Source organism: Bidens hawaiensis, unplaced genomic scaffold (assembly GCF_021521415.1).
Source record: "Bidens hawaiensis isolate Kalapana, Puna unplaced genomic scaffold, B.hawaiensis_p1.1 tig00003956_1, whole genome shotgun sequence".
Lineage (NCBI taxonomy): Eukaryota > Viridiplantae > Streptophyta > Magnoliopsida > Asterales > Asteraceae > Bidens > Bidens hawaiensis.
In genome coordinates, this window is record NW_027491227.1 from 1,537,517 (window position 1) to 1,559,143 (window position 21,627).

The window sequence follows — 21,627 nt, forward strand, 5'->3', positions numbered from 1 at the left end:
ACAAGTTCTTTGATATTTGGGCATGTGGCAACCATCCATGAACTTATTGCGAGATGGAAACCGAACCAAACCGAACTAAACCGATTTTCACTCGCTTAAGACACACAAGTGTGTTTTTAGCTATCAAGACTTGTATAAATCTTTAAAAATACTATATAAACTGCTTTTAATTATTTTCTTAAGTACTTGGAAATGTTGGATCCAACTTGATCTTATAACAAAGTTTAGACCGACAAAACCGAACACTCGCTTAACGGACGTTGTTAGTTCTAAAACAATAGAAATATATACTTGGTTAAGTCTTATTAAATTTTATTGAGTAACATTCATTATTTGGAAAGTTGACTTTGGGTTTGACCAATTATCAGGCACCGAACCAACAACCCGAACACTCGTTAAAACCCGTTTTAGTATCTATATTATAAAAGGACTTGCATTCTAGCATTTTTACCCACCTTATTATTTACATAGGTTGAGTAAATATTAAGGTTAGATACTTTAACCCGGTTTCGGGCAAACTTACATTTTTAAAGGGCTAGTATTTTAATTTCGTAAATAGTTACACTTTAAACCTTAAATTTAATTGCTTACATTTCTTAACATTTATTTAATTGCAAAGACTTTCGATACAACTTTCCTTATACAAGACTTCTTTTATTTTAGGCTTCGTTCGTTAAACCCGTTGTTCCGGTTAAACTTCAAATCATATCTTTCAAGTTTATTACTTGAGCGTGAGTACTTTCATACCCCGTTTTTTCATCTTTCATTTTGGGGGTGATATTGCATATTTATTCAAACTAAATGCTTTATACTTGAGTTAAACCACAAACTTTATTGTATACTTTACTTAAATAAAATCTCGATGCTTATATCCTAATGTGTTTACCGCTTTTGGAGGGTTGATTCATAAATCCTTAGCTATTTGGTATTCTCTTATAGCAAGGTGTCGTTAATGTATACTTATTAATGATCTCATATGAAATCCGAATCTATTTGGTATTCTCTTATAGACGGTGTCACTAATGTATTCTTATTAGCGATCTCATTTATCCAAATTATTGCTATTATTTATTGTTTCGTATACAAGTTGTGGAATTTCTTATTATATGCATATTTGTTCAGAACTATGAATTGTTCACCAACCTTTGTGTTGATAAACTTTATTTTATGCAATATTACAGGTTTGACTTTAGGTTGACTCGAGACTTGGAGAAAACGCTATTATGCTAAATATAAATCATTGGTTCCTCGGGCTCTGCGAGTCACTGTGGACCACCTTCTACACCCGCTCCAAGAAGCGAACCGCCTCGGGAGCTAGGGATCCAAATGTTTCGAACGCAAAACTAGAAATACAAATTAGCAAAAGCAAACTTTGTATTATTTTAATAAGGTAGTTAGATTTAACATAAACAAGGCACAATTAAAAGCATGGAACATCTTTTATTGATAAACCTAGAAATACAAATTAGCAAAAGGACACTTATACTCATAATCAACCATTTTGAAGAAAATGGATGTACTTGTTTCAGTGCATGAAATAAACATAAAAAACAAACGAAAGCACCCGATAAAATCAGGCATACAATACACATCATGTGTTGATGTTCCATGAAGAGTCAAACTCATATGCTCATAGCATTAACAAACAGAGATTTGAAATCATTTTTTAGTTCTTTTCCCATGTGCGTGAACTGATCTTTATCGGTATACATCGCTTCTATCAATCGACCCAAGTTGGCGACACATGTTCTCAGAGGAACCGGAACCTCTGTACACATGAGGATTCCTCGAGATACATCTTTCCATGCATCTTCAATTTTATTATGCCCGAACCCATACGCATTCTCCTCTGTCACATTGTAATGCTTCATGTAACTCTCGACAATCGACGCAACATGTTTTCTTTCTTGCTCCTACTGCATTTAACAAAAGTACTATTAACTTAAGTACATATAATAATATGTAATCATGTTTGATTTCTTTATAATGCATGTAGAGGCCGTAAATCCATTTATACCTTGTGTGAGGCGATGTCATCTTTGAGTCTAATTATCGCACAAACAGCTTTAATAAGAAGAGGTTTTGTGGTAATCCAGTTGAAGGCATCTTATGTGACAATATCTCCCATGCCAACAAAACATGATGTTATAATCATGAAATTGCCACTGGTCACAAATGTAACTTCCATGTGCTCCTCTGCCTTTGGAACGTACCCATCGTTTGCCCATTTTGCTTCCGTCATTTGGCATTTAACGAAGTCTTTCATCTATACATATTAAAAAGCATTATAACAATGAAATAACTAAAGGCCGTACGTTGTCAAAACTTACACCCTCTTTCGCATAGTTAACACGAATGACTTCCCCTCTTTTCTCATAAATATCTTCCATTTCTTGGTTCAAATTTATGAGCTCTTGGTATATCAACTTCATGTATTCTGGAAGCATATCTATGCATGCAATTGACCACCTAAGATAAAGTAAATTTGCGAGTTTTTATTTACAAAACTTTCAAACTTAAACATCATGTGCATCTATATGTACTTTCACGCGCGTACCTCTCAACTGTCTCGGTAAGTATCACAAGCTCTTCATAAGTACCATAAGCATCATAAGTGTCATCAAAAATCATCCCCATTATAATCACTTTAGCCGTGAAAATTCTAGCACGAGAATATTGCGGTTCACAATATATAGCCAGTGCCCAAAAGTAGCATTCAACCACTCTGTCTCTTACATGAGGTAGATTGTTTGGGGCATCAAAACGTTTCCACCACCTGAAATTAAGTATGTAAGATATGATGCACTGAATGAATCATATAACATGGTTGAGAGTTTGGATATATTGTATGAACATACTTGGAGATTTCGCTAAGCTCCTTCTTGTGTAATGATTGAAGCAAATTGAACCCAATTTGGCAAGCTTAAGTAAATGCTTATTATGAGACTCTTGTTGTTGATAGAAAGGGATGTACTTTAATACATCAAGTCTTGGCAACCTTTTATGTAGTGGTAGTTTAAGTGCCTCTTGTATTTGGCTAGAAAAACTTGGGTTTGTATGGAGCAGATTTTTTGCTATGTCTTCAAGGTGAGTCCTAGTAAAGGTTTGAGCATCATCAAGTATATGATCATCTTGCACCCTCACATATGTTGCTTCATACAGCTCAAGCATGCTTTGAGCATCGTTCCTTAACGACTCCTTAAAATCCCCACTTTCGTCCTTATATATATTGAAGATATCTGTTTTTTATACGTCATAAAAACATGTCAAACTTGTATAATAGCTAGCTTTGTACAATTCCTAATCCTATTAACAACATTTTAATATGTTAAACTATAACAAAACGATTGTCAATAGAAATTTTACTCACCACATGAAACGTAGAAACCTTGTTGCCACAAGAGTCGGAACCAAAGGGCAGGGCTACCACCATTCCAATCATCACCATACGCATCATATATCTTCTGCAAAGCTTTTTCAATATCTTTTTCAAAATAATATGCTATGCCAAGGCGTTGGATTGTATCAATCAGCTTTAATAGATTTGTATGTTCTTTTGGAACATTCAAAGCTGCCATTATATCTTTTCGCACTTCTTTTATCAAATCTTCGACCAGTTGCTTCAATTCATCTTCATTTACTCCCTGAATTCATTCATGAATATGTTACATATATAAGACCATTAACAACACTCACGGTTTGTTAATATCTTAAAATATCATTTTAACATAAATATATTGTAAAAGCTGGAGGTAACCAGAAATATCCTACGAAAACATTTTCTCGACTCCTACAATTTTTATTTTTATAAAGTGCATCATAGTTTAGGTTTATTTTTGTTTGTTGAATTAGTTACCAGGTATCGTACATGCACACATTTTTTAGACTTTTCAAGAATACCAAATTATACGGTACCAACGGTTTCGATACGATATCGGTACCCACTTTTAAAAAACTCGTTATCGGTATATTTGGTACCTTTACCGGCGGTCACAGTCAGTGGACGTTCGATAGAAAAACTGCAGCACGATTTGGTTGCAAATTGGTCATAAGAAGTTTTCTACGGTCGTTTTTCGAGCATAAATGTTCACTTGGATACATGTGTTTCCTACCATTTTTTTTTACAATATTTGTTACTTCCAACTTATGGAATGGGGTCTTTTAACTTTCATTTGTTATCCTTCATTTGGATTTCGCGTCTTTTTTATTCTTTTAAATTAACGAATGTTTTATTTTCTGTAAAGATATGTGCGTTGTGTAATAGGGCATTTTAGTATTTTTGTCCTTAAAAAGCTAGTTATGTAATTATTTTAAATATGTAACTTAGTTAAATCACTCATTCCACTGGGCGTTACCCAACCCGAATCCAAAGTTTATGTAGCCAAAGTTATGTTGTGGATTTAGGAGTGTGAGTCGTGACGGGTAGACGGGTTGCAGCTTGATGGGTTGAAATGTGCAACCCGAACCCGACCCATATAATTATTTGTGTCAAATATGTCACTCATAACCCGCACACACATAAACTGTGATTGATCCGGACACGACTCGTTTAACTCATTTATCAAAAACAAACAAACAAACAAACAAAACAAAATTGATATGAGGTCGGTAGAATAAATGAGTAATTATATGAATATACTTTATAAAAATTATTTAAAGAAAAACTTGAAAATGAATTAGAAATTAAAAGAGTATCTTCAAATAAATGGAAAACGAAAAAAACATACAAAAACATATAATTATTTTTTTTTTTAAAATAGTTAAACGGGTTAACGGGTCAACCTCTTTTGATACGGATCAACCCAAATCCGACCCGCTTTTTATGTTAGTCAACTCGAACACGTGTTGTGGGTCATATTAACAATTGTCGCCCCTATGGAGATCCATTCATAATCCTAGATCCAAAATCTGGAACAACGGCATATTTTGCTTAACAGTTTTGTTAGCCACCAGACAACCACTGCTACGATCGCCACCACGTAACTTCAATTGCCACCATAGCGACCACCATTGCAACTTTGATTCCCCATTATCTACTGTAACATTCGTCAATTTTGAACCCGAAAATAATAACCAATCCGTTTATTTCTTCTTTCGTATCCTTTATTCTTCGAACGTTCGGTGTTTATAAAACCGACTAATTAATTAATATTTTTTATGTGGTTATTTATCGTTCACTTTATTACGCGACACCCGGTTTTAATTCGTTTATTTTATAAAATATTATAACTATCATTCATGTGCATAATTCACCCGTTAACTATGCTATGTCCTAACTTTGCTAACTAATCAAACACCAAGGACCATTTTGTAAACTAATATATTTTATCACATTCTATGGTAAACTCGGGTAATTGACAGCTAAAATTTAACAAATTCGTTTATTTAATTTGACTATTCACGCAGACTGAATTCATCTCGTAGCACTATTTATACACCCTTAAAATTCAATTAATGAGTCCCACAACTTCCTTACATTACCACGATGGAAAACCCCGGACCAATTTTATCAAAGAAACATTCTGTGATCGTTTTTGAGTTCAAAGTTCAAGCCGAAACTCTATCATCTCGTCCCTATTCACTTCCTAATCAAACCTGGTGCTTGTTATGTGTGTTTGGTTCAATTTTTGTGAAGAATCAAAAGCACTATTTCAATTTCATGTTACAGAGGGCAAACGATCTTTAATTTGGGGTTGTTTAAAATTAGGGTTCATACGAAATTGGGGAACATCTAAACTCTTGTTTATAAAGTACTCAACTAGTCATATCAACAAGTAACCAAGCTACTCTAGTTGGTCGTTGCACATTTGTTAAACACTTGAGTCGGCCTGGGGCGCGGGTTTGAGCCCCAAGGCCTGGTTTTATTGAGTTTTATTTATTTATTTTTATTATCTGATGTTAATTGTTAATTCCTTAATAACTTCATAATATATTAAAAATTTATATCTTTTATCACTCGCTTAAAGAGCCGAACCCGGCCTATTAAGCGGTCAAAATAAAGTTTTTCGTTTAACTTTCCCGTTAATATATATAACCTTAGTTTTTGGTTTGAAAATCAAACATTAACGTTAATAATAATAATAATACTAATAAGGATAATTATAATAACTAAACTAATAATATTTTAATTACAAATTTGTTTCACGTAAAAACCTATCGACACCAAGTTCGCAATGGCGTGTGTTACTATTTTGTTCGCGTGACCAAATATTCTCTTAAATCGTCAACTCATTCACATATTCTTATTTCATGTGAGTTTGCGTACCTTTTTTTTCTATCTTTTATATTTTGGGGATAACATGTATACCTTATACATTTTTACTCATGTTTTATTACCACATCTATTCAAAACGCAATTCATTATATGTGTATGTGTGATTATTGCATGCTGTATGATTATACTCCATGTGCTTAAATGTTTAATTTATGTTTGGTGGTTGGTATCTCATCCTCATCTATTCTCATCTAGTATGATCAATCATTTACCCAAGTACGTTGATTTTGTATCAGTATGAATGGGTCCACATATGTTTAGTTGTTTACATTTTCATAAAATTTGTAATACTCATCATTTACATATGATTTCTAATTTACCTATCTATATATATTAAACTAAAAACTTATGTATTCTCACCAACATTCGTGTTGACAAATTCTATTCTTATACATGCTATAGGTACAAGTGGTGATATCGTTCAAGATTGAAAATATTAGTTTTACCTTAGAATATTTATTCAAATAACAAAATTATGATGTATTTGTTATGATTATTGAATGTGTGTACTTGTTTAATGTTAATGAAATTATATATTTATTGTCTCTTTAATTAGTGTCTTTTGAGCTATTGCCCAACCAATACGTTACGCCCCGGCATGTTCCGCCGCCTTTGGTTGGGGTGTGTTGGATTGGAATCAAAGCCGAAGCCTATAAGATAGGTGGTTAGATTTAACGACCTAGTAGCATGCTTAGGGTTCCTATACGTGATATATCTTTACGTGTTTGCACCATAAATTATATTATTGATTGCAGTAGCTTTAATATTATTTAGCAATTTGATATTAATCTTGTACACAAAAGCATACACAACTCTAAGGCTATGCCTCACTCTCAAAATCATTTTTAAAACACTAGATGATGTTTTAAATTGGAAAATTCCTTAAAAATTCTCACAATTTTTACTCCCCTCTCCTGAGAATGATTCGTGTGACAGATATGTAGTTACTGTAAGGGGACACACTTGTTCTCTGAAACCTTGCCACCTAGGCTTGAGAGCCTAAGAAAAATCAATGCGCATAAATCTCAATCAGCCGTGAGACCCAATTGCTTTCCTGGAGGGTTCAGAGAGGGTGTGTGATGTACATAAAATTATACATCTTTTAGCATCAAATAATATCTAAAAACTTCAACTTATATCAAATAATATTGCTCAAAATGCTACTTATCACATTAAAATGCAATTTCAGGTAAACCCAAGCCTTAAACGAAGAAACAAGATAAATGATGAAGAAAAACGAAAGAAAACCCAAGAAAACTCTCAACCACTCCCCCGTAATCCCAGAACCACGCCCCCATGCTTTTTAACACAAGAAAAGACAAAAGTCTACAAGAAAAGACAAATCTTGGACCCAAAAGCACGGGGTCGTGCTCACTCAACCACGGGGACGTGGTCACCTTTCAGATAAGATAAAAAAAATTAGCACATGTCATTAAAAAGCACGTGGCCGTGCCTCAGGAAGCACGCCCCCGTGGTGAGTCACCATGTACGATCTGACATCATTTAATGCGACTGTACACGTGAATACAGGGCCGTGCCTCATGGAGCACGGGGTCGTGCCTCTCACTCCAGACTGCCTATAAATAGAGGCTCATGTTGCACTCATTTGGTGTGCTTGAAGAAATCTCTAAACAGGTTTCTCTTATAAAAACACCCACATTACACTCATATTGAAGATCTTTTGAGGAGTTTGAAGGCTTGGAGGTTACCATCATCAATATTATCCATCATAATCATTAAGAAGGAAGATTCATCCACATTTTGTTAGATTGTTCTAGTTTAATCATGTGATTGTTATCATCATCCCTTTTTATGTTTATAACAATGCTCATTATGAGCTAAACTCCATTTACCATCTATAATCTATGAAGAAGCTTTGTTTTACTTGATAATTATGTGAAACATGTGGTTAGGTTTGATATAGTACATGGTTATTTTGCAATTATCCTTTGATGAAGAAATGTTTATCACTTTTACTCAATACATCAAGGTTGATGATTAATAATTATCCATGTTAACTCATGTTCTTGGAAACTAGAAATGGTAAAAAGAATACTTTGATAACTTATTCAAGATAAAACATGGATTCTTATGTTGTACTTAGAAATGACGAGATATAAGTTATGATCTATTTATCTAGTTTTGATAACTCTAAAATAACATTGTTAACACGATTGCTTAGCCTATCACGCTAGTTAAAGAAGTCATATGTAAATGGAATGTGTAATTTTAACCTAATTAAATCAACCAAGAAGAGGTTGTGTAAGTTAACTACAACCACTCGAAGTTGTTAGGATTGGTATTTGAGAAATCGAAGTCAATCCTAATCGTTCTACTATACCAAACTGCTTGTCTACTTAAATTGACATTCTCGTGGTAACATGACATTATGAAAGGACGGACTTTAAAATGTGCATGCTACTTTCTTTTATGTCATAGAATACGTTCATTTAGAAATGAGAGACTATTTTATCATATATTATTAGAACAAGTTTATCACATGTTTATTTAATAATCATCAAGGAATGATGGAGTGGATTCTTGATCTTAGATGGTAACTTTCATATATTTGAAACACTTATTAAGAATTTATCTTCTTGTTACCTATATATTATCTATATAAGTACTTCTATTTTATAAAAAGTTAAAATCAACCTCAAAATTATTAAACCCTCCGATTAGAAACCCTCCGGGGACACGGTACGTTTCCAATAACGATCCAAGTTTTAATTTAATTATTTTTTATAAATTGTATAAATTAATTTTAATTTTATTTTCTTTTTTAACTATTAGATTAAAACTAAGTTTTAAGGCTAGCCTAACCTTTACTATAGCTTAATTAACTTAGACCTTAGTTTAGTTTAGAATAGCTTAGTCTAACTCATAGTTTAACTTCAACTAACCTTTAGATTAAATTTAACTAACTTTTACTCTAGTATAAATTTGATTTTAACCCCATGTATGTCCTCTACATTCGGAGCTGAGCTTGTTTCTCCAATTTCTGAACCGAAATGACTCTTTCGTCGATGAGCACGTAAACGGACTGTAGAAACCACCGAAACAATCAAGGACGAGTCAGTAGACGCCACGACATCAGGATAAAATCAAATCGAAGAAATGATGGCGGCCCAAAACAATGAGCCGAACATGAGCTAGTATGCTCCACCCGAAATCACCGAAAATTTCGAAATCAAATCAAGCACCATTCACATGGTGGAAAATTCAGTTCAATTTCATGGTGTTATCGACGAAGATCCTCTTTCTCATATATCTCGATTCCTACGAATCTACGGAACCTTTAAAATTCAAAACTGTTCAGAAGATCAGATCAAAGTCAAACTCTTTCCTTTATTTCCAAGGGGTCAAGCCATGGAATGGATAGAATCTCTTTCCTCGGGTTCCATTACCACTTGGGACCAGATGGTTGAACATTTTATTCTCAAATACTTTCCGCCTGATAAAACTGCCAAATACTGAGCCAGCATTACCTGATTCTGGACCGATGATGATGAATTGCTACACGCAACTTGGAAGAGATACAAAAGTCTTTTGAGAAGATTCCAGCATCATGGATTGAGCGTATGGTTACAAGTACAAACTTTCTTTGACGCACAATCCAGTCAAAACAAGCAGGTCATCGACGAAGTCGCCGGTGGAGACCTAGGATCCAAATCACCTAACGAAGCAGTTGAAATAATGGAGAAAACAACAAAGAAGAGTTTCTCTTATAACCCACCAAGGTCTACACCAACACACAAAGGAATGCACCACGTCGATTCCAACACTCTTGTCACCGCACAGCTTGAAGCACTCTCTAAAAAATTCGAACAACTTCAAGCTGAACAATCAAAAACCAAAATCACCTGTGACATCGCCCGTTAAAACAATGCTTTCAGCAACAATTACAATCCAGGTTGGAGAAACCACCCGAATTTCAGTTGGAAGGATGGAGGTAACACTCAAACCCTACCCAGATTCGAAAAAAGACCGATGAATCAATCCTTCCATCCTAAACCAAAATTTCAAGATCAAAGTTCCAGTAGCCATCAAAACCAAAATTTCAAGATCAAAGTTCCAGTAGCCATCAAGTTCCAGTAAACTCAAAAATTGAAGAAATGCTGATCCAAATCATGACCAAAACAAATGAAGCAGAGAAGAAGGCCGACTCAAGAGCCGTTGATATCAGCAGAGTATTATTAAAGCATGAAGCTGACCTGAAAAGTCAGCAAGCATCATTACAGAATCTAGAAACTCAGGTCAAAAAAATTGCCCGACAATTGTCTGAAAGACCACCTGACACTTTTCCAAGCAACACAATCACGAATCCAAATGCGACAGTTAACGCTGTTACACTAAGAAGTGGCACGACCACTATTGCCTCACCAACTTCAGAACCAGTTATGGAGAAGGAATCCCCTGATAAAACACAGGAAAGACTAGTTCCAACAGGCACCGTACAACCTAAGGAACCAGTCCGAACTTATATTTCACGTATTCCGTACCCTGGGCGGCTGAAACAGGAGAGACTGGAAGCTCAGTACAGGAAGTTTTTAGAACTATTCAAACAACTCCACATCAACATCCCTTTCGTCAAAGCCATTTCTCAAATGCCGAAATATGCAAAGTTTTGTCAAGGAAGTGCTAACCAACAAAAAGAAGCTGGAGGATCTCTCACATGTCACCTTAAGTGAAGAACGCTCAGTTGTCCTCCAAAACAAGTTGCCACCGAAAATGACCGATCCAGGGAGCTTTAATATCCCTTGTATCATAGGGAATTTGTCGGTTAGCAATGCCTTGGCTGACCTAGGAGCTAGTATTAATTGAATGCCTTATGCGGTTTTTGCAAAACTAGGGATAGGAGAACCAAAGCCTACCCGCATGAGCATTCGCTTAGTTGACCGATCCGTTAAATATCCTCGGGGCATTGTTGAAACACATGCTTGTCAAAATTGACAAATTTGTTTTCCTAGTAGATTTTGTAATTCTAGATATGGAGGAAGACTGTTTGAACCTTAGAATCAATACTTAACAATAAATAGATCTCAGATCTGATATATACGATTAACTCTAAACTTGGATCTAGCTCATTATCATGATTGATTGTATGTTATATATGTGTATATATTATCAGTAATGTGTATAATGTTAATAGTATTAGTATGAAGATTGAGAGAGAGAGTTTGGGCAGAGTTTAGTTAATTAAATCTCTAAAACTTACATTAATGTGTGAACAGTGTTCACTATAAATATACGATGGAGTTAGTTCGTTAACATCCCCTAACGAACTAACATCCAATTCGTTACATACATTAAATAGACAATAACTTAACGAAACACCCCCTGATTCGTTAAACATCCTTAACGAATCAGGAGGGAATTAACTTAAATCTAGTTCGCTAAACATCCTTAGCGAACTAGACTATTACATTAACGAACTACAAGATAAACTTAATTGTTTATTACATAAACTAAAACGACAAATACGTTAATGATAAATACAAATACTCGAGATGCAAAACCGTGCACTAACAGACACCCCCTCGTCTTGAGCTCTTTGTCTTTGATCTTCACTTGAAACGCTTGGACTGCCAATCTCTGCAGCTATGAATCCCGTTCTCATAACAAACACGCATAACGCGTTGGAATTGCATAGCCAGATCATAGTCTTCATTGCGTTAAATCAAAATCTTGTTCTTGTGCAGCACGTCATTATCGGTCTCAGTTAAATTAACCAACCACATTGGGTCGATAATCTTAATAAGCTCAGTCTTCAGACCTTTTCCCAAGACAATGACGGCCTCGCCGGTTCGAGAATCGTAATACCAGCGGTTAAAAGAACTAGCCATGTGTTGATTCAGCGTCTTTACTGGCACACGCTTCAAGGTTTTTGGTGGCTTTACCTTAAGTACAAGCTTCCTCCAGCCCATTCTTGGATCAATTTCATCAATACGTTTACGTGTAGGGACCTGGGGCTTGAAAAACTTGAAACCATGATTGACTTCGAACAGCAGGTGTTGATGAAACCACTCTGCATGCCGACTTCCCCCACAATTAATGAAAGGACGACAAGCTAATGTCCTCACATCCCATCTTGGCAAAGAAAGAACGCCTGCCATTTTTTCATAATATTGGACGCTCTTTTCCCACTTAACAATACAAACCTTAAGTTCAGAATCAAAAAGCCAAGAAATGATGTCACCTTGAACTTTAGATACAGTCTTGAATGAAGTCATTTGATTGGCCTTTGCACGAGCAACAACTTCATCCTTCTGTTCTTGATCCACATATCGGTAAGCTCCAATAATCTTACTCACCTTCTTGTAGCTGAACCACTTTTCAATATCAGCATCGGTTGGATTCTCAATTGAGTTGAATCTCGTGTCAACCACCTTCTTACCCTTGGACGTCTTTTCCACATCATCTTCATCAGCTTTAAACGTTTGCTCATTGAAAGCTGGAGCACCTTGATCAACATTTGTGTGTTGAAACAAGTCAGAATACTCCTCAGCAGTGACGTCTTCAACCTCAAATTCCTCGTCTTCATAAATATAGTCCGTGTTTATCTCAACAGTTGGATAATTTAAGATCTCTTCATCGTTTAGTACCTCAACATCCGGCTCAGCCTCTAACACGGTCAATTGTTCGTCATTCAGACCAAGCAATAGTGAAATCTGCTCTCGTGTTAAGGCTCACTCAATAAGCTGTCCCACCTCTATCTCATTCCTGTTCACAACACTCCTAACCATTCCCGATCCATCCACAAATATGACTGTATCAGCTTCTATCATCTCGATAAGTTTGACAGCTGTATAGTCCTTATAAACAATAATCTGTTTATTCGAGTCATCACCACCACTAGTACTTACACCTGAAAATAGACCGTGCGTTTGTTTCGACTCACCTGTACCAGACTCATCAGGATCTTGGTCATCATTATTGAGTTTCTTCAATGCATCATCTTTGCACGTTAACTGCAAAATCAGATCCTCCTGTTCTTTGAGTTTCACCCCCTGAGACTCAACAATCGCACGAAGCTCCTTAGTCTCTTTTTTGACAAAATGAGACATAACTCATCAGCTTTCGTTGGTTCTCCAAGAGACGTTCTTGATTTTGACGGTCAGCAGAAATTTGGTTTTCATACAAATGAAGGAAGTTCAATAGCATGTCTCTCTGACGGTTCTGTGGCATATTATACAAGGATGGATGGACAGGCTGGATTGGTCCCTGAGGCCTTGTAATTCTCATAAATGAGACATCACTAGGTGGAGGAGCCCTCATAGATGGTGTTGGAGGAACAATGGAAGGTGTAGCAGAAGGCATTGGTATTTAAGCTAATGCCATATGTGGAATCATACCAAGTCTTTCATGAGGGACCATTGTTGTTGTCAAGGTAAGCGCCGGAGTGCTAGTAGTAAGCGGCACTATCGGGCGTTGAGACATGGTTGTTCGAGGCCGTGGAACACCAATGATAACACCAGCTCCAGCTGATACTCGTCTCTTGGCTGGAACTTCAGAAGCTGGTTCCTTACCTTTTCGTTTTCATTCATGTTGAGCTGCAATTGTGGCAGCTAACGCGGCATCGACTGCAGCTTGTTTTTCTTGAAGAGCTGCATCACCAGCACCACCATGTCCACCATCACCACCATCATCACCATCATCACCATCATCGTTTCCATCGTTCCTACCTTCTCCTCCCTCACGCTCGGAATCCGAGTCACCATGGATCCAGCGTTCATTGGGAGGACATACATAATTAGGATTAATAATGTTACCAATCATACGTTTGTCCCGTGGCCTCTCCGTACGATAGATCTTCATTCTACGTACAGTTTCGGCCTTCATGTGTTCCAAAGGAAGCACATCGTCCACCAATGTTTGATCAATAACCAAGTTTGGTATCAAATCTTGAATTATCAAATGCAGAAATCAGGGGTACATTAAGAACTTCTTCTTCAGAGCTGTTTCCTGAACTTGCTCTTTCAAATGATCGAATACCATTTCTGAGAAGTTGAATGGTTTATTGAGAATAAGTGTCACAAATGCCGATTGTAGACTAATACGGCATTCATCAAATCCACCTTTACGACCACCCATACAGTGAATCAAAACGTGTAAAAGATACTTGTAGGGAGGGCATAAACCATTCTTGTTAAACATGGAATCCTCAATATTCCCGCCATAACGTACACGTCTGAGCAAACCCTTGATTATCTCCTTATCAAATTCACTTGGGTTATCATCATTGTCCCCAAACCTAAGCACCCTTCTAATCACTTCAATATCCACTGTTATAGGAGTTTGGTTGATAGTGGCTTGAATGTGACTCTCGAATTCAACAAACTCAGCAGTATTCCAGAACTGTCTAATAATGCTCAGATAAAAAGATGGTCGAGCAGTTATAGCATAATGTATCACCGAACGTTGTAAAAATGCCAAAACATCCCCAAACATAGCTACGTCAGCAACATCTGGATCAACATAAGCACATATATTGTGCTTCTTGTCATACGATAGCAACTGTACTTCTGCTTGTTCTTGAGGTTGTTCTTGTTCCTGGGGAGCAACGGGTGGATCTTGATCCATTTGATCGGCCATTATACTGAATAAATATGAACTAATATAAGTAATGTGAAGGTTTTAATATACAATAAGCACTAATATATATATCTATCAATAGATGGTGTATTTAATTTTAGATGTCGTTTGTAGTCGATGGATCGACGCGTTTAGACCTTTTGAATCGCTTATTTAAATTACATTAAATAGTTAAAGTAAATAAATAAGTTAATGTTGAAATGTCATTCGTTGAAATATCAATCTGATTCGTTACGGAAATATAACGAATCAGTTGATTCGCTATCAAGTAAATAAGTTAATGAAGAAGAAACAACGAATTAACTATGAAAGATAACGAACTAATTTCTAGTTCGTGTCAAATTGACGAATCCAAAACTGATTCGTTAAATAAGAGATTCGCTGAACTAATTCGTCTGAATCCTTAACGAATTGGACACGAAGAAGTTCCAATTCGCTAAGGGTAACGAATGGTCAAACTTAGACTTAATCTTTGACTCTCCTTGTCAAAGTCAAAATTAAATAGAACACTGAAAGTCAACATGCTGAATCCAGGTTCGATTATTCCATAATCACCGTTGAATAACCAAATCAACATTTGCAACGATCTCGGAAACACAATACAAAGCAAATGGTGTTTGATTAAAGGTTCAACAACATGAAATAAGTTAGGTTATAAAGGTGTTTCAACATCGCATAAGCACCCAAAACAACCAACAATCAATCTACCCGACAAACAATAATCAAATACTGATTAAAGTTCACCAAGAGTCTCGTAATCACATTCCGATCACAATGAGAACAAAATAAACTACATAAGTAAAGTATGAATCCAAATATGCAGAGTTTCAAAGACCGTAAAACCCTGATATAAAAATCCATAGTTATCATAGCAAAGCTATATCATTTTTGACGAAAATCACAAAGAAGTGATCATCTATACCTTATCAACAAACTGGTATACTCAAAAGTTCAAATTTCGATGGTCGATAAATTATGAAAAATTTTGGCAGAGTAACTTTAAGTGTAAGGAAGAAGATGAATAGTATAGGACGGTTCGTATGCACCGTCCTTTATACTCTGTCTTTACACGCTTCCCAAGGCACGAAATAGACTAATTCGTTTGAAATTTGAACTAACGAATCAGCTAATTCGTTATTTAAATTGAACGCTCAGAGTAGCAAATGAGACTTGATTCGTGTCTTGATTCGTTAAATATGCATAACGAACTAGAAGTGTTTCGTTACAGAGTGCGGAAGCGAATTATGTGAACGAACTAGAATGTAGTTCGTTAAAAACACCTGATTCGTTTCCATAATTAAGGAATTAGACATTATTTGATTTTATCTTTTAAATTAAATGAGTTTAAATAAATTAAATAAATAAATGAATTAAATAAATAATAAACTAAATTTAAATACCTTACAAGAATTACCGAGGACCGTTATCTCGATAATCGAATAACTTAAAACGTTTTACGTTCGATGAAAACATAATTTAAAAATACAACTTAAATAATATGTAAAATAAAAAGCTAAAATGTTTTTGGTATTTTGTAAAAATTAAATAATGTATTTACAGGAAAGAAATATCCTAACGATGAAATAGACAGTCTTTTTGTGATTTTCTATAAGAACATATTTTAAAAGAACACATATTTTTGTATTTTTGTTGAGTTTGAGCATAGAATTATATTGACCAAAATGCCTTTCCATCGTAGTTTTATATTTCAGCGATATTATGACTGGCGTTAAGTCGGTCATTGATATTGTTGTCTACTTAAATCTTATAACAAGCCTTCAAGCATTTTGGTGATATGATTTAGGGTTCAATTAGCGCACAGAATATCAGAAACTATCAGCCCCTAATCTCGGTTCAAGATTAATTTGATTTTTGCTAGATCACCCCAACTTGACTTAAACCATTATAGTGTTGATCAAAATTTTGAAGATTTAAGAATATTTGAGCAATGCATCGAGTTTCCTTTACTGTGAGTGGTATGCACGAGTCCATCAGTCGGCTTACATACATTCTATCCCCTAGGGTCCGTTTCTTATTGGTATTGAGACGCACGCAAGGGAGGAACAATTGTATGACTAACATCGGATTTTGATCAAGTCAGTAATTTGGATTGTACGGAGTACAACAGTGATCAAGTTTAATGACTTTGGGTTTGCTTTAAAAGCGAAAGAAATATTCATGCATATGAAAACCCAGATGATTAAGCCGCATAAAGACTCACAGTGTCCAGAATCCTAACGCTTGTTATGTGCTTTATTATATTTTTGGGAGATCAACAACTATAAGGATTGAGTATGATTGGTTATTACATTTCTGCCATCCTCACCGAGACTTTTGCTAGAGACTAACACCTCTTTCAATTTGGCTTTTCTTTAGGTATATATCACTTACTTTAGTCTAACAGCTTGTTTAAAACCTATAAATGCACCAATGATTAATCACTCAGTCTTTTAAGCTTATTTCTTTCTGGATTTAGGGTCAAATAGCCAATATACTATCATTTTCTCCTTTTACTTCAAAAACTCAAAATTTAGGGTCAAATAGCCATGTTTGCTAAATAATCAATTTTCTCAAACGTCAAGAGTTAAAATTAGGCAACGAATTGTAAACAGTGTAACCAACTGTGAACAGTAAATGTAACGAACTGTGAACAGTTGTAGCGAACTGTGAACAGTAGCGAATTAGGTAGGCGAATCAGGAAACGAAGAACACTAACCCAGAAACCCAGATTTGTTATACACAGTCAATTCTCAACCAAATAACACAAATCAATTACCAAAATATTCGTCATCACAACGCGAAACCAAATCAACAATTCTCGTAACCAATTAACACATATCTCGAATCCAATTGCACCAAAACTATACCCTGTTTCGGCCAAAACTAGATCCAAACCAAATTCTAACCAAACACAGTCCAAACCTCAATTCCAGTCAACCAAAAGTTCACAATTACCTTACCAAACACAAATCTAATCCAATCCTTCCTTAATCCATCGAATTAATCTCAATTTGATCCAAAACTTAATCAAACAGAGACTTATCAATAAATAAGATCAATTACCAATCAGATAACATTATTTAACATCCAAATCAAGCGTAATTGAGCACCAAAAGCTCTGATACCACTTTTTTGAACCTTAGAATCAATACTTAACAATAAACAGATCTCATATATGATATATACGATTAACTCTAAACTTGGATCTAGCTCATTATCATGATTGATTGTATGTTATATATGTGTATATATTATCAGTAATGTGTATAATGTTAATATTATAGTATGAAGATTGAGAGAGAGTTTGGGTAGAGTTTAGTTAATTAAATCTCTAAAACATACATTAATGTGTGAACAATGTTAACTATAAATAGACGATGGAGTTAGTTCGTTAACATCTCCTAACGAACTAACATCCAATTCGTTACATACATTAAATAGACAATAACTTAACGAAACACCCCCTGATTCGGTAAACATCCTTAACGAGTCAGGAGGGAATTAACTTAAATCTAGTTCGCTAAACATCCTTAGCGAACTAGACTATTACATTAACGAACTACAAGATAAACTAAATTGTTTATTACATAAACTAAAACGACAAATACGTTAATGATAAATACAAAGACTTGAGACGCAAAACCGTGCATTAACAAAGACAAAAGTGCACCTCTGATCTTAGGAAGACACTTCTTAGCCACTACAAAGGCTATCATTGATGTTTGCACCGGCAAACTCACTCTCAGGGTCAATGATGAGGCAATCACCTTTGCCATAGGAAAATCTATGCAACATCCGCAATATCACGATGACACATTATACTGTGTGGACATCATCGATTCTATCGTGAGTTGCTATGTGCGGAAATCTTCCCTTAATACCTCACTAGAACCACAAATCTTACTGACACTATTACCAAACCCATTTCAGAGAGCAATAATCTCAATACTGCCAATAACTATCAGGAAGCATCAGAAGTAATATGTGAGATCACCGAATGCAATGAAAAATCAAAACCATCAATCGAATAACCACCACCCTTAGAATTAAAAGAACTACCAAACCATCTTGAATACGCCTTTCTAGAAAAAAGACTCTCAACTCCCAGTAATTATTTTATCTCACCTTTCTAAAGAAGAGAAAGACGAACTTCTTAAAGTTCTTAAGAACCATAAGGAGTCTATCGCTTGGAAGATCATGGATATCAAGGGCATCAGTCCCTCCTTTTTTACTCACAAAATTCTCATGGAGAAAAAATACAAACCTGTGGTCCAACATCAATACGTCTCAACCCCAACATGCAAGATGTGGTGAAGAAAGAGGTAATCAAACTACTTGATGCCGGATTAATTTACCCAATCTCATATTCACCTTGGGTTAGCCCAGTTCAAGTAGTACCCAAGAAGGGAGGAATGACAGTTGTAGTGAACGAAAAGGACGAACTAATACCAATGAGGACCATCACATGCTGGCGAGTTTGCATTGACTACCAGAAGCTTAATGACGCCACAAGAAAATATCGTTTTCCACATCCTTTTATCGATCAAATTCTTGAACGCTTATCTGGAAAAATGTTTTGTTGTTTTCTTGATGGAATCTCCGGAAACTTTCAGATTCCCATTGCTCATGAGGATCAGGAGAAGACCACCTTTACATGCCCGTATGGAACCTTCGCCTATCGAAGAATGCCATTTGGACTATGTAATGCTCCGGCCACCTTCCAACGTTGCATGGTATCCACCTTTCATGAAATGATTGAACACTCTATGGAAGTTTTATGGACGACTTCTCAGTCTTTGGAGACTCCTTTAATCATTTTCTGAAAAACCTAGACAAAATGTTGGCTAGGTGTGAGGAAGTTAATTTAGTGCTAAACTGGTAAAGTGCCACTTTATGGTCAAAAAGGCATTGTTCTCGGTCACAAGATATCCAAGCAGGACTAGAAGTTTATAAGGCCAAAATAGAAACCATATCCAAACTACTGCCACCAACTTCAGTTAAAGCCATTAGAAGTTTTCTAGGTCACGCAAGTGTCACACCCCGACTTAGGTCCTAGGCGTGTGACCACAAGTTGGTACCTGTTTTGTAAATAAATCAGAGTTGCGGTTTAAATTTAGCGGAAGTCTTTAATAAATATTATTACTTTGAAAACTTATTAAAAAGTTGGGTTTAAATACCCGCTCATCATTTACAATACATTTCTTTAGAAAACATAATTTTTAATATTCTCAAATAAAATATCTGAGCCACCAGATAGCATCTAATGACTATAACTCCAATCTTCTATTCCTCCTTGCTTGTAAATTCTAACCTTTCTTGTTTCCCTGTAACATGGGGGAAAATACATCAGCACAAAGCTGGTGAATAACGTTGACTCTAAAATCTCTTTTCAATACCTTTGTGAAACCAATAATAGTACCTTTGTGACTACTCATTAGACACCCAACTAAATTGGGATCAAATTACCCTAAGTACCATGTACAATTAATTATATACACAATATCATTTCTCTGAACAGTCCCGTAGACCTTCAGAGGCATGTTGATGATATGCATGGCCTCGGGGAAATGCCGAGTCACCATGTATGTTTGGATCCAGACACATGTATACTCTTAATCAGAGTGTCTGTTTCTTATTATTGTGCACAAAGTTTTAAACAGTCAGACTCAGTATAAAAGGTTTGGGGCGTATTCACCTTTTCTGTTTATAATCAGTTTCTGATACGGATTTCTGTTTTCTGATTCTGTCTCTTGATTGGTTACCTCGGACCTATAGTACGAGAATAACATTTGTATAAATAACTAGATCAGCGATCTAGCTTCAGACCTTTAGTCCGTTTTTGTATAGCGGTAACCTTGATAAAAACATATGTTTATTCAAAACATTTGGACCTTTAGTCCCTTTCTTTATTTACCAATTATAGGCTACTTTTCTTCTTCAGGAAGAAACGTCTATACTGAGTTTCTTCTTCAAGAAAAAACATTAATAAACTATATTCTTTGAATATTATATTTCTTAACAATAAAGAAATACTATTTTAGCTATAACCTTTGCTTAAGAAAAGTTATATTATTCTTAATCATAAATCAAGGTTCGGCTATAACTCCGACTATGGTCTAAGCCATTAATAATAATAAAATAATAACTTAGGCAGAATCCCTTACCTCGCATGGGTATTCGGAGTTAGATATTCTTATGTTTATACGGGCCGCACTTCTACTCTATGCACGTTTATCGAGACGTTCTTGATCAACCCTTCTTGGCACGCAAAACGAGACAATGCTCGGTCGTCGGGTCGTGCACGTACTTCGAGACGAAATGTCGGTTTATTTTTGGGTGGCACGTACTTCGAGGAAAAACCGAGTATTTGGCATAGATTATGAGGTAATAATTATCGGGTCGCGGAACGTAAAACGATGTTCAGCACGCAAACCGAGGTAGAGAGAGAGTGAAAATTCTAGAGAGAGAGTGTGTGGGAGGTGTGAGGGAATGAGCCCATGGCCTCCCCTTTTATAGCTGATTTTGGGTCCTATCGCGGTACGCGATGGGCCCCTCTCCAACACCGTCGCGTTGCGCGACGGGTACACTTCTGAGATCTTGGCACGTGTCGCCACGTGGCCTGACACGTGTCGCCACGTGGTCTGACACGTTCTGCCACGTGTCACCGGAGTGTGACACATGTCTCTGAGTCATCATGGCCCATCGCGGTACGCGATGGCCTGTCTATGGACTCATCGCGTAGCGCGATGGGTCCCTGG

At 36.0% G+C, this 21,627-nt stretch overlaps 1 pseudogene; it reads right to left on the reverse strand.

The window, feature by feature from the left end:
- Nucleotides 1–1,622: 1,622 nt before the first annotated feature.
- LOC143624709 (beta-caryophyllene synthase-like) lies at nt 1,623–13,341 on the reverse strand (annotated as a pseudogene).
- Nucleotides 13,342–21,627: the final 8,286 nt, after the last annotated feature.